Raw genomic sequence first — 13,636 nt, forward strand, 5'->3', positions numbered from 1 at the left:
TTCAATTATATAATTATAATTAGAATTTTTTTTTCCTTCAAAAAAAAATTATTTGTTATTTTTTATATAGTGTATCCTCTTAGCGTCTCAGGTTCAATCTTCAAAATTTTAATGAGTTAATTTGATTTATTTTTTTAAAAAACAATATATCACACTCTTTTTCTTAAAATCAGGTTGCAACAATTTTAATGAGTTAATTTGATTTATTTTAAAAAAGAACAAATATATCGCACCTTTTTTTCTTAAAATCAAGTTTGCAATGATATTTACAAGTTTGCAATCGTTCTTTATTTCACACATTTTTTTTCATAAAATAAGGTATAAAATAATACTTACAAGTTTGTCACTCTTTTTCATATTTAAACTTACAAGTTTGTCACTCTTTTTCATATTTAAAATCCGTTTATTCTAAAAATCAGGTTTGGGAAGGTTAAACTCATCCAGAACCAGATTGTTGGTGAATTTCATCTGGAACCTAATTAAAACATGTACAAAAGATTTAAATTGTATAAATAATATAATTAATCTTGATCAAAATATTACGCATTAATAAAGTTACTTCAAATAAGGCTTCTGCAAGTGCAACAATTTTCGATATGCGAGCTCTAGCACCAGTGTCATCATTTGAATTAGTGTCATGGTTTCTGAATCGACGCATACAACGAGCACTTCTATGTTGACCAAACAATAATGGTTAATTGAAAGAAACCAACATCTACAATTCAAGCAATTTTATATTCTTTTTGTACATATAACATTGTATATTCCAATCAAAGACAACTCATTTTCCTCTCAAAGGAATCAAATGAGCCAACCCAAAACATGAAATCACCATATTTGTGTAAGTTCAAAGAGTATGATCGCATTTCCAAATAGATGATGTATCTGTGTTACAATGCATTTAATAAGTGGCCTTTTCAATATACTGATTAAACTCATGTAGACAAAGGACAATGTAGATAGAGATATAAATGTTCCAATAGAAAAGATAGCAACTCCAAATATCCAAGTAGGCAGTAGCTCGGCACGGCAGCATCAACGTTCTTGTGGCCGTATTTCTGAAATTCCCACTCACTGTTGTCTACACCAAGAAGAGAAACAAGAAGCCAGTAAGCAACAATATTTAATCAACTGGGTCCAACTGAAAAGGAAAGGTAAAAGGAAATTGGTCCACATACCTAAATGGAAGTGAAAAGCATGGTTACAAACTCCTTCATAAGATACGAGCATGAACGAGAAACATTTGAGTAATCCAGCTATTGCTCCGTGTCATTACAAGTATTAAATAAGATAAATTTCCAAAAAAAAATATATAGTAGCCAGTCAAAATGTCTAATTCAATCTGTCACTCTAAGACTTCACCACACTATCATGCCATCCTTTGTATTCTCTCTCCCGCTCCAAGACTAGGGTCTGCATTAATCCAGATGGCAACCTATCATTTTAGGCTTGGGAAATGTGGCATAATGATAGCAGATGGCAACCTATCATTATGCCACATTTCCCAAGCCTAAAATGATAGGTTGCCATCTGGATTAATGCATAAAGTAGGGATGAAATCTACTCCAACTGATGATGTTGATAGTGTTTCTCTATAACTCTTTAAGACTTGACCATTATCATGTCCTCCTTTGTCTTCTCTCTCCCGCTCTAAGATTAGGGCCATATCTGCTATCGTTCTGCCACTTTCCCCAGCCTAAGATGTTCTACCACAACAGTCCTCTTCCTCTGTCCATTCATTGCAGAGACATTCACCCGTGCAGTTACATGCAATTCTGAATGTGTTCCAACAATCTCAATCTTCATGGGCTTTCCATCCAAAAAAGCACATTGTTATATCGTTTAAGAGAAGCAAATGCATCACTTCTTCTATTGTAGACAACTTCAGCCGAACCCTGTTACATGGTGAAACATTTATGCTTAATAAAACAAGCCAACAACATAGTTGAAAAGCTCAAAAGTATAAAACAAAACTGCAAACACAACTACTTTACAGAACGTATATTGTGGAGTTAAAGTTGAAGAAAAGACAACATCTAAAAAATACAACTTCCCAAAACATTTGCAGACTGTTTGGTGAAGTAGTTCAACACAGAACGTGAACCTTGTTTGAGATTACTTATTGCAGAATGCGAAATGAAAATGTGAATCCTATCAGCTTTGGAAAAACATTCTTTAAGATCTTCCCACACATCTATGTCGTTGTCATGGAAAACAATGGTTTGTGTGGTGGATTCATAAACATGATTAATCAGCCAAGAATGAATAAGGTAATGACACCTTTCTCACTCACCTCGAATCAAATAAATTTGATCTAGAATTGGATCAGAACTACTGCAAAACACAAGCATGTTCTTGGCACCCAATGCATGTTGCATCAAACGACTCCATGCAAAATATTTTGACCAATTAAGCTTATGAGTAACCGTAACTGAATTAGGTCCTTCACTTGGATGAAGATAGAAAATGGAGTTGGAATCAAGTTGTTGATGTTAAATGTGAACGGAAATTTGGCGCAGAGGCATGAGGAATGTGCGTGAATAGAGATACGAAAAGTTGTTGATGAAGTAATCCAAACCAAACAATAATGATTGCAGAAAGAACGGAAAAATCTTGATAAGTTTCAAGATTTAAACCTAGAAGATGATGAAGATTCACCAAACAATTCACCGACCTTCATGAGTAACATGAATGAACTAGAATGATTCAAAGAAGCACAAAATCTTAAAAAATCAAGAACAAACTAGCAGAGAAGCTTTGCTACAAAATGAAATTTAGACAATGAATCTCAACGAAGACTATGAAGGTGAGTCGCAATATAAGAGACGAGTAACCGAAAACAGTTAGGATTGTACCTAACTGTCTCTTGAAAAGGGAGAGAAAATCTGATACCATATTATGAAAGAATCAAAATGGATGAAAGTTAAAATTTTCAATATATTACTAATCTAAGTATCTACAACACATTTAATTTATACACAAAAATCATCTACGCACTAGACTAAGGTGTACGAGCAAGTATTGGATAGGAAGAACTAATAGCTATTTTTTAGCGTATAATGCAAGTAACTATTGATATCTTACAAGTTAATTAATGAGAAAGTAACACATATCTATAGATTTAGAAAGTAACTAATAGCTATTTTTCCTTTCTTTCACAAAGGACATGGCTTCAAAAATAAATTATGCATTTTTTTATTTATTTTATTTTTTGAATTTTCTATTTCATTCTACATGGTCTCTTTTTTATTATAGATTTACAGCATCAGCTTCAATCATTATTAAATTGATTAGAAAAAAAGAAATTGAACAAAAGCACTTACACCATACAAGTCAAAAATAGGCAACTCAATCTCAACAATAAAAGGCAGAAGGCAAGTTACATTCTCAGAAATAGAAATTAAACAAGAGAGTTTAACAATCATATCACATCTGCATCCAAAATAAAATCACTAAAATATTCAAATGTAACATAGTAGTTGCCTCTCATTAAAAAGTCAAACAAGGCTTCTGTCAATACAACTTCAGAAGAAGTCAAAGAAGCTCCCAGCCAGTTCAGTGCCTGACAGTATAGCGATAATAATGAGTCATTACTACCTCATAATTTTAATCATAAACTTGTATAATTTCTGTAAACCAAGGTATCTCTCACACGCAACTATGGAGACTAATCTCTCAAGGTAACTGAGGGATTATTTGAGGACAAAGTTGTGCACAAACTATTTATAAGGACAAAATTGGAGAGACAATTGAATTTTGTATCAAAAAGTTAAAATGACATTTGATATTAAAGGAAGCAAAAAATTCACTAATGCTAAAAAATACAACAACAAAAAATTATATCTAAAAAAATGGAGGAAGGAAACTAGAGATCCAGACAAAATGAAAAGGAAAATTGAATTAAAATTTGTTGGTGTAGATTGATCCACGAGAGTTTGAGAATGGTGAGAGATTGAAAATTGATTGAAGGTTGATGGAAATGAAGTTTGTACTGTGGGTTTGGATTGGAGTGGGTGGGTGGGGATTGTTATGGAAAGGAAAATATGGCTGGGTCTAGAAAATGGTGTTCTACGGTGGAGTGGGAAATTAAAGAGTGGAGAGCTCCAGAGAGAAAGAAAGGTTGGGTGGGTAGAAAATGGAGCAAGTTGTCTGTAACACCTCCTTTGATTAACTAAAATTAGTTAAATAAAAATCATTTTCTTTAAAAACTTTTGGCAAAAATTTCGGCATGAAATATTTTAAAAATTCAACCTTTGTATGTTGTTAAAGTTGAACCTAATAGCAGTTTTAATTTTTCATAAACACGAGCTAAATAAAAGGCTCTTGCTGGTCTTATAACATCTGCCAGTCGTGAAAATAAAAATAATTAGGTACAACTATCAAATTACACTTAAGTAAACATTTAGAAGCTTTCAAAATAAAAGGAGGTCTTACGTAAGAGAACATCACAGTGTCTAAATCCAAAGGAATAAGAAAGTTCTCATAGGTATATACAAATACAACTTATATCCTTCATAGCATATTTTAATTAGAACCAACAGAGACAAACCATAACGGATTTAGTTGATCACATCATTGCTATAATCCAATCTACTTCAATTTAGGATACTAGTACTCCTAATTAATCTTCATCTTATGTTGATTCTTATATCAACTAAAACTAAAATCAAAGTCCTTGTATATATAGTCGTCCACAAATTTACTTACATTCAACAGCTAGGCATTCTTATCAAAGTAACTTCATGCTAACACTAACTCGGTCATTGGAAAAATTGTCCCTCTAATTCATAGATATGCTCCAGTGACAACTATAAAATAACTCAACTGCCATCAAGGTTTCATTACAAGTTAGAATCCTAGTTCTCTTTCAAATTCCATATCTAACATAGTTTTCAACTAACCCAGAATGTATCCTTATCATAAAAATATTCATCCTTATCAACAAAGACATCGTCAACACTATCGAGGATATCAAAATCATAATATAGTTAGCATCTCAACACCAAATTTTACAATTTTTCAATCAAAACAACACTAACAAATGCCTTAAAAGTCTTTTAACACTCTATGAACTTATATAGCTACCAATAAGAAAAGAATCTGCAACAGCATTCCAAGGCACAGTAATAACACCGGAAAATCATATCTCAAAATAATATTATTTCTCAGATTTAAAAAGGAAGTTTAAGGTGTCAATAAAATTGGGGAATATCAAATTCCAAGGTGAAAAAATATAGAGGAACTCACCTGAGTAAGAGAATGGTGAAATGGTCCCAATCACGTTTTCAGGCGCGGCAGAGGCGATTTCTGGCGCGGTGGTTGCCGAAAAAGATGGTCAGTTTAGTTTTTGCAATGGTGGCTCACGGTGGCCGAAAATCAAGAGAGAAGGTGGTGATTGAGATTTTTGAAATTTAACCAATCTAAAAATAGATGAGTGACTTTTGAAGAGGAAGAAGAGAGGAGTTCAATGGTAGTGGTTTCGTGGTCATACGATGCCCAACGGCGGCGGCGCTACAGCTCTTAGGAGGTGGTGTTCGGTGGTGGTGGGTGTGGGGCTAGAGAAACGTTTCTTCCCTGCTTCTTTCAATTGGAGAGAGAGAATCAAAAATAAAGAAAGCAGTGAAGAGAATTTATGTGATTCTATGTGATCAAAGCATGGAGGAGTAAAATCTTAGAATTAAAAGTAATAATAATTTTGATTGTCAAAAAAAAGTAATAATAATTTTTGAATCAACAAAATATTTCTCAATTGAAGAGATTTAGAAAAAGTTTTTTGACGAAAACAAAAAGTAAAGTTTATAACTACAATACTCTAAAATATATGTTTATATACTCTACTAAAAATTAAAATTAAAAGTATAATCATCCGAAAATACAATAAGATATTGAATCCAATAAAATAAATTATATTCTAAAATAATTTTATTCTACTAATCAATATCAAAAGAAATGACTTTCATGTGCTATAATTACGTTTTACAAATTCATCACAGTACACTTATTTATAAATAAAATAATAGTAAAAACAAGTAAATTATCAGGATGTTACATTGTCCAACTATTCCAATTTGTTTTTTTTTATTTTAATTTTTTAATTTTTTTATAATAATGGTCTAACGGTTGTAATTTTATTTTAAGGGTTTTTTTGACATATTAATAAAAGCAATTGAATTAAAATGCAAATTTGAATAAAAAATAAGTGATTTTTTGACATATTAATAAAAACAATAACAATCGAATTAAAATTTAAAGGCTTAAATGCAATTTTGATCCACTATTTACACATTTTTGAAGTTTTAATCCCCCTATTTTAAAAACCAATTTTTTGATCCCTCTATTAAAAAAGTCAATAATTTTTTTTGATCCCCAACAAATTTTGATGATGTGGCATCCTCGTTAATGATATGGTGCTGACCGTGTATTAATGAGGTTTAAAAAATATTTTCCATGTCGTTATCATTAATTAATATTATTATTTATATTATTTTTATATTAAAAAATCAATTAAAATGACTGTCTCCATCTTCACAATCAACATTCAACACTAACACTAGATTAATCACAATCCATCATCAACACTCTTAAAGCTCAACTCGCAAGTGTGTATGTGGTTGTTGGTTGTTGAATATGAATATTTGTTGAAGGAATTTCTATAATGAATATTAATATTGTAATATATAAATAAAATAAAAATATTTTTCAAATCATTGTGCCAAGTCAGCGTCACATCAATGAAGTTGTTGGGGGACCAAAAATATCCGTTCACTTTCTTAATAGAGGATCAAAATGTTGGTTTTTGAAATAAGGGTATTAAAACTTCAAAAATATGTAAATAAGAGGACCAAAAATACATTTAAGCCAAATTTAGATTTGAATAAAAAATAAGTAAAAATGAAGAAAAAAAATGCAAATTAGTGGGGTCATGTGTTTGTTAGTGGAAGAAAAGGAAAGATTTAAAAAAAAAAAACCTAAAATAACCAAGTACTAATAAAAAGCAATTAAAAAAAACCTAAAATAACTTAGTACTAATAAAAAACAATTAAAAGAAATAACAAATGAGTCACCATGGTGTGGTGGTATGTAGCTTTGATTGCAATTCTAAGGTCGCGGGTTCAAGTCTTATCTCACCCCATCTCACCAAAAAGTTTTAATTAATTCGCATTTTTATAGGTTTTAATAAAAAACGCGAAATTCTCTTTGAGACGACATTCAAGGACGTCGCAAACCAATTGGGGAATCTGCGAGGGAATCAGTGACGGAACAGTTATAGAAGGAACAAAACCGTCGCTAAATCCCTCACAAAACATGGGAGTCTCAAATTTCTGACGGAATTTATGACGGATATGTAGCGACGACTAAAACCCTCGCAAACTCTGTCGCTAATGACATCTTAACATATCCCTCACAAAATCCGTCACAATTAGCGACGGAATATATAACCTCACAAATTTCCGTCGCAAAATCCGATTTTTCTAGTAGTGTCAATTTGAAACAAATTTTTTTGGCTAAAGCGACACTCATTTTGAAACGGAGGGAGTAGTATACTACTATGTGCGGTGAGGGTATTTTATTTAATTTTTTTTAACCATAGTTCTTTATTTTATTTTATTTTTACAAAATATCACTAGTTCTTTTTTTTTTAATAAAGTAAACCAGTAGCTTTTTTTATACGAAAATGAAAGGAAAAATTATGAGCCACAACAAGGTAACCTACTACCTCGTACATCATCGGCAAAAATCATACTTAAATTAGGAGAAATATAATCTAACATAAATCAATTGTTTCGGATTGGTCCTAGACCCAATCTTACTATCCAAAGTTCTCAAAAGAAGGCTAAGATCCAATAAAGTGCTTCAAAGCATCTAAGGACTAGGTGCGCCACCAAAGGCTACAAAGCACTTAATAAGGCGCTCAAAGTCCATCTAAGCATACTCGTGATGCATTAATACGAAGCTTCAAGAGTTTGTCAATCAAGAACGAAAATGTACTCGATAATAAACGATGTTCAATCCAAAACATTTAGTGTTCTAACAGTTCCACTTAAACTAAAAATTGCTACTCCCTCCGTTTCAAAATGAGTGTCGCTTTAGCCAAAAAATTTGTTTCAAAATGAGTGTCGCTTTACATTTTCAATACAACTTAATTTTTTTCTTCCAACTTTACCCTCTCCAACTTTTCTCTCACACAATTTTCAATGCAACTTTAATTTTGTCTTTTTCTTATAAAGTAAGGGCAGTTTAGTAAAAACGTTATATCCAATGATTATTTCATTCTATTTCTTAATATGTGTGCCAAAGCCTAAAGCGACACTCATTTTGAAACGGAGGGAGTATATTTTAAACTTGTTACAAATTAACCCTAAAAATAAAAGATCAACTTGTATCATAACCTACAAAGAGGAGAAACCAAAGAATAAGGAGCAACAAAAGATATGAACCAATGCATAGAGAACTAGGTGCATTTGTGTTCAATTGTAGGTCTCTTTTTTTTACTCCTCGAATTCTAGTTACAAACCAGCTTTTATATGGAGGCAAACCAATAGATTTGCTAATAGTTATTAAAGAAAGAAGAAAAGATGGTTACAAGCTTATTTGAGTCACAAGCTAGCTAGTATTAATTAGCTTAATCTAGTGTATTAGCATGTGATTAGGATTGCTTTTTTTATAAATACCTATTGTACTTTTCATCTAAGAGAAACGAGACTATTTTCTATCTTTAGCTTCCCATAACAATAGTCTACTAGTTTTAGTCATATTGATACCGTTATTCTCGAAAAAATGAAATAAGTTATCTTTGCGTAAAAAAAGGATAAATAAGTCAAAAAAATTGTCATATAATGAGTAAAAATGTCACATTCGTGATAGTGGTCTTTGAGCTCGTTCCAGATTTTGGTGGCAATATCCATCCACACAACACTCTGAACAATCTGTCGATTACAACATAAACTGAAATCTTAGAGAAATAAAATATAAGAGGAAGACGTTTATTTTTTTTTTTTTTGAAAGAAGAGGAATACTAAATATGTTGAAGATTTGTTGAAAGTCATGTATAAAAGCATGTGGTGCAATATTTTTGTATATTGATAAATTGATCTAATCATAATATATATTTCTTTTGTGTTATGAGTGATTCATTTATAATAAAACTTTGTTTTAAATTAAATGATTACTTTAATGTAAGTAAATTACACTTCCCTTCCTTTAAAGATATTTGAATTACACTCTTCTCCTCCCCTCTTATGTTAAAATATACACTCCCCTCCCCTCTTATTCAAAACATATTAGAAAACTTTTCGCTTCCCACCCCTAAGAGAAGCTTGAATTACATTCCCCTTCCCCCTTATGTTAAAATCTACACTTTACTCCACAATATTTATTTTTTGAGTAAATTACACTTCCCTCCCTTCAAAGATGCTTGAATTACACTTCCGTCCCCTCTTATGTTAAATATACACTCCCCTCCCATCTTATTCAAAGCATATTAGAAAACTTTTCGCTCCCCTCCCCTAAGAGAAGCTAATTACATTTCCCTCCCCCCTTATGTTAAAATCTACACTTTACTCCCTCAATATTTATTTTTTATTTCCAATAATCTAGAAAAATAATAATAATCTAACACATTTCGAAAAAAATAGTATTGCGGGTTTATTTTAATATAATAAAAAAGTGAATACATATTTTTCGCTAATTTCATTAACATGTAGTTTTAAACCCTATTATAAAATATAAAACAACCTAGAATAAAATTAAAATACGTGAAAAATTACTAAAGACAATAAAACATGGTTCACAAGTAATATATATCATAAAAATATTTATTTATATTAAAATAGATTAAAATGTAGTACATATTTAATTATTAAGGGAGAGAGTTGTAATTCAAACATCTTATAAGGGAGAGAAGTATAAATTTAATTTTTCAAGTGAGGTAAATGTATATTTTAACATAAAAGATGAGGGGAGTGTAATTCAAGCATCTTTGAAGGAAGAAGAGTTGTTATTTTTTACGAAGGATATGTGCAAGAAAAGAAAGAATAGACACGTGCTCTTTTTATAACAAATCAAGAAATCTTCAGATTAACTTTTGACCCCATACAAAGGTCAAAGCGGCTGTGGTTGAAAAAAAGATTGCTATAAATATCTATTCTTGCGATTCTTCGCTTAGATTTTCGTAAGAAATTAACACGAGATTTTTTGTATTAAAAATGTAACAAAAAAAAAATTAAATTTTTTTTTCCACAGCCGGGAGTCGAACCCGGAAGTCATCAAAGTTGAATTTGCCTTGTGTGCTACTGTGGACTTGTGATATACTTCCGCCAATCTTTTATATATAGTATATTAGAATGTGTGGTCAAGGTATTTTTTTACCTTTCTTTAAAAGCAAATCACTAACTTTTTTTTTTTTTATAAGAAACAGAAAAAGAAAGATTATGAATCACCAGGAGGTAACCTACTACCTCGTACATCACCGGCAAAAAAAACATACATAAGTTAGGGTGAATTCAATTTAAAATAAATCATACATAAGCTAGGATGAACTCAATTTAAAATAAATCAATTGTTTCGAATTAGGCTTAGCACCCAATCCTACGATCCAAAGTTCACAAAGGGAAGCTAAGATCTGATAAAGCGTTTTAAAGAATCTAAAGATTACGTGTGCCACTAAAGGCCGCAAAGCATTGATTAAGGCGTTCAAAGTCCATCAGAGCCCTCCATGCCATCAAACAGTGACCTGACCTTTGCACCATAATGTTATTACCGTCAAGATGCACACATTATTGTATCTCTTTGGAATCTATAAACATAGCACCGTATTCAAAAAAATGTACAAATTTTTCAGTCCAACATATTCCTCAAAACATCTTGAGACCTTAATTACTTGAACGTTAGAGTATCTTTGCAGGTACACCATTCCACGCTAGTGAAGAACATTCAACAAACACCGTCGACAATTGTAGTTGCATCGTAACGCCTGCTCTGATCGTCTCTTCTGATCGTAATAAGATCACCAATCAAAAGAATGGGAAGTATGACAATGTTAGCCAGAAGATCAACACATTAGTATTTTTTGTGATAAATAATGTTTTTCCTTTTCATTTGAGCGAGTTTTTGTTTACCCCTGACCCCCTGTAAAAAAAGTTTGAGACTCCCTTGCCATTTCAAATATTCTTTGATTTCGATCCTTCATAATTATTTTTTTTTATTTTCAAATGTCATCTATATTATTAAATAATTTTTTTTAAAAAAACTATGCAATTTTTTCTCCTTTCTCCTTTCTTTATCATCCCTACCACATTGATGTTCCACTCCTTCATCTTTCTCTTCATATTCATAATTTAATCATCGAATTCATTCAACCTGATAAAATCAAAACACAAAATCATAAATCCATAAAAAAAAAGCACAATTTCATTCTACCTTGTAAAATCATATTTTCATCTTCATCTTCTGCACCAAAAAGCAAAAGTATAATCAAAATACAAAATTTTAACAAAAATGTTTTCTAGAATCAACATATCAAATTTCTCCAAAATAAACATGAATATTTTTGTTCTCTGTCATCCACTTGTATAAGGGATTCTCACATAGATATAAAAAAAATCTTCGTGATTTCGTCGTCTGAGTGTTGCATTATTTTGTTTGTCGTCTTGTATGACATTGTTTGATTTCCATCTTATTGCCATGTTTTTTTGGTTCATAATGAAAGATCAACTTCAATCAATTATATATTCAATCAATGATTTGGGTGTCAACGTTACTAATCCGGAGACATGAATATTTCTGTCACTTTGAATTTATCATATCACTTGTAGGCATTTTATCGTTGTATGTTAACTTGGATGTTGCAAGTTTGTTTGTAGATTTATCCTTTTCATTTTTAAGGATGTTAAATATGCGGTTGTTTTTTATATACTCCATCAATTTAAATGAATGATAATATTTTGCTTTTGGAAAAAAAAAATACCATAGGTCAACCATTTCCACTTTTGGTATTTTTGGATGGAATTATTAATTTTGAATTTACTCGGTGATTAGTTGAACTACCTTCTTTTTGGCTCAAAGTCTATGCATGATTGTCATCGTGAGCGTAGTTCAGTTGGTAGGGACAATGCATAATATATGCAAGGTCCAGGGTTCAAACCCCGTCCACCACAAAAAAAAAAAAAGTCTATGCATGATTAATCATTCGAGGTAATTAATCATTTGAGGTAACTCATCACAAAAAAAAAAAAAAAAAAATCATTTTAGGTAACTGAGATTTATCTAATGAGCTGGTATATCTCGTGATTTTTTTATGAATTTGTTTGACAAAAAGTAGAAGTATGTTAAGTAAGTTTATAGCAAATGAGTTTATAACGAATAAGTTTAGTGATTAATTTGAGTATTTGATAAATTAACAATTAAAATTGGTTTATAAATATGAAATTACATTAAAAAGACATGCTTAATGAATATTTAGTTTCTTTCCAAGATGGCCGGGGTAAAAATGAGAGAAAAATAATAAGCTATAAAATATTTAAATTAACATATCAAAATAAGTTATAAACTAGTAAGTTTTTTTTTTTTTAAGGAAAAAATGAATTTAAAAAGGGCAGGAGAGGTGCAACACAATAATTTTTCAAGAGGTCATCCATCCTAATACTACTATTGTTCAAATATGCTTAACTGTGAAGTTCTAATGAGATTCAATGTATTAGTGCTGGTATGATCGTCCAAGCTATCAAAATAAGTTATAAACTTGGTATCAAACATTGCCAAGAGTGGCTAATTGAGCTTAGATGCAGCCTTAATCTCAACACATAATGCACAATAAATATAATATTTTAAAAGTTAAATTAATATTCAATCACTGCCATTACTTGCCTTATGGAACCATCAATAAGATACCTAGCTAATTATTTCAGAAATTTAATCGAAGCTAGAAATAATTTAATTGTCAGAGCCATGACCAACATTAAACAATGTCACCTTTTATAAGTAAAAGCATTTGAGATCCCAATTCAATTATGGTATTGGGGAGCCATGACTTTGACAAGTAAAAAAGGAAACCAAATGTAAACAACAGAGTAAGAAAGAGACATTAATTATGTGCTTTTGCTTGTGCACCAATTTATTTCCTTGCTTTAATGATAACGCTACATATGTACTCAATCAATTGTTTGATTAGTTTTTTTTTAATAAAGATTCAATTTGGTCTCTACTAATTTTTTTTCGGTCCAATTCATTGACTCGTAGAGAATAATGTCGAAATTAGTCCCTCAAACTTGTATATGGGGATAAATTAGTTTTAATGTCATAATGAGTCAAAGTCATGATAGAGACTAATGTTGATAGGGACTTGTATATGGGTATAAATTAGTTTTAATGTCGAAATTAGTCCCTCAAACTTGTTAGATAGGGACTAATGTTGTTCTTCGTATGAAAATGTTAAGGATTAATTTAGATATTATTTTTGTGAGAGATTGCATTGGACCTTGATAAAATTGTGAACGATTAAATTGAATATTTATGCTTAATGTTTTTCTTTATTAAAACAATTTGCACGTTTTCAGTCAAAGGCTCTCAAAGCTACTTCACACCCTCAGAAGAATGTCTCCCTAAGCTCAATTCATCAAACTCAACTTTGGCAGTGGTA

At 31.0% G+C, this 13,636-nt stretch overlaps 1 long non-coding RNA gene across 1 annotated transcript; it reads right to left on the reverse strand.

The window, feature by feature from the left end:
• Positions 1 to 716: 716 nt before the first annotated feature.
• On the reverse strand, positions 717 to 1,463 carry LOC146924662 (uncharacterized). The gene is made up of 2 exons (XR_015010988.1): positions 1,179 to 1,463; positions 717 to 1,081 (listed from the first exon to the last, which is right to left on the reverse strand). It is a non-coding gene; the product is annotated as an uncharacterized LOC146924662 (long non-coding RNA).
• Positions 1,464 to 13,636: the final 12,173 nt, after the last annotated feature.

Source organism: Medicago sativa, chromosome 5, assembly GCF_051527215.1.
Source record: "Medicago sativa cultivar Bolivia chromosome 5, Bolivia_mono, whole genome shotgun sequence".
Lineage (NCBI taxonomy): Eukaryota > Viridiplantae > Streptophyta > Magnoliopsida > Fabales > Fabaceae > Medicago > Medicago sativa.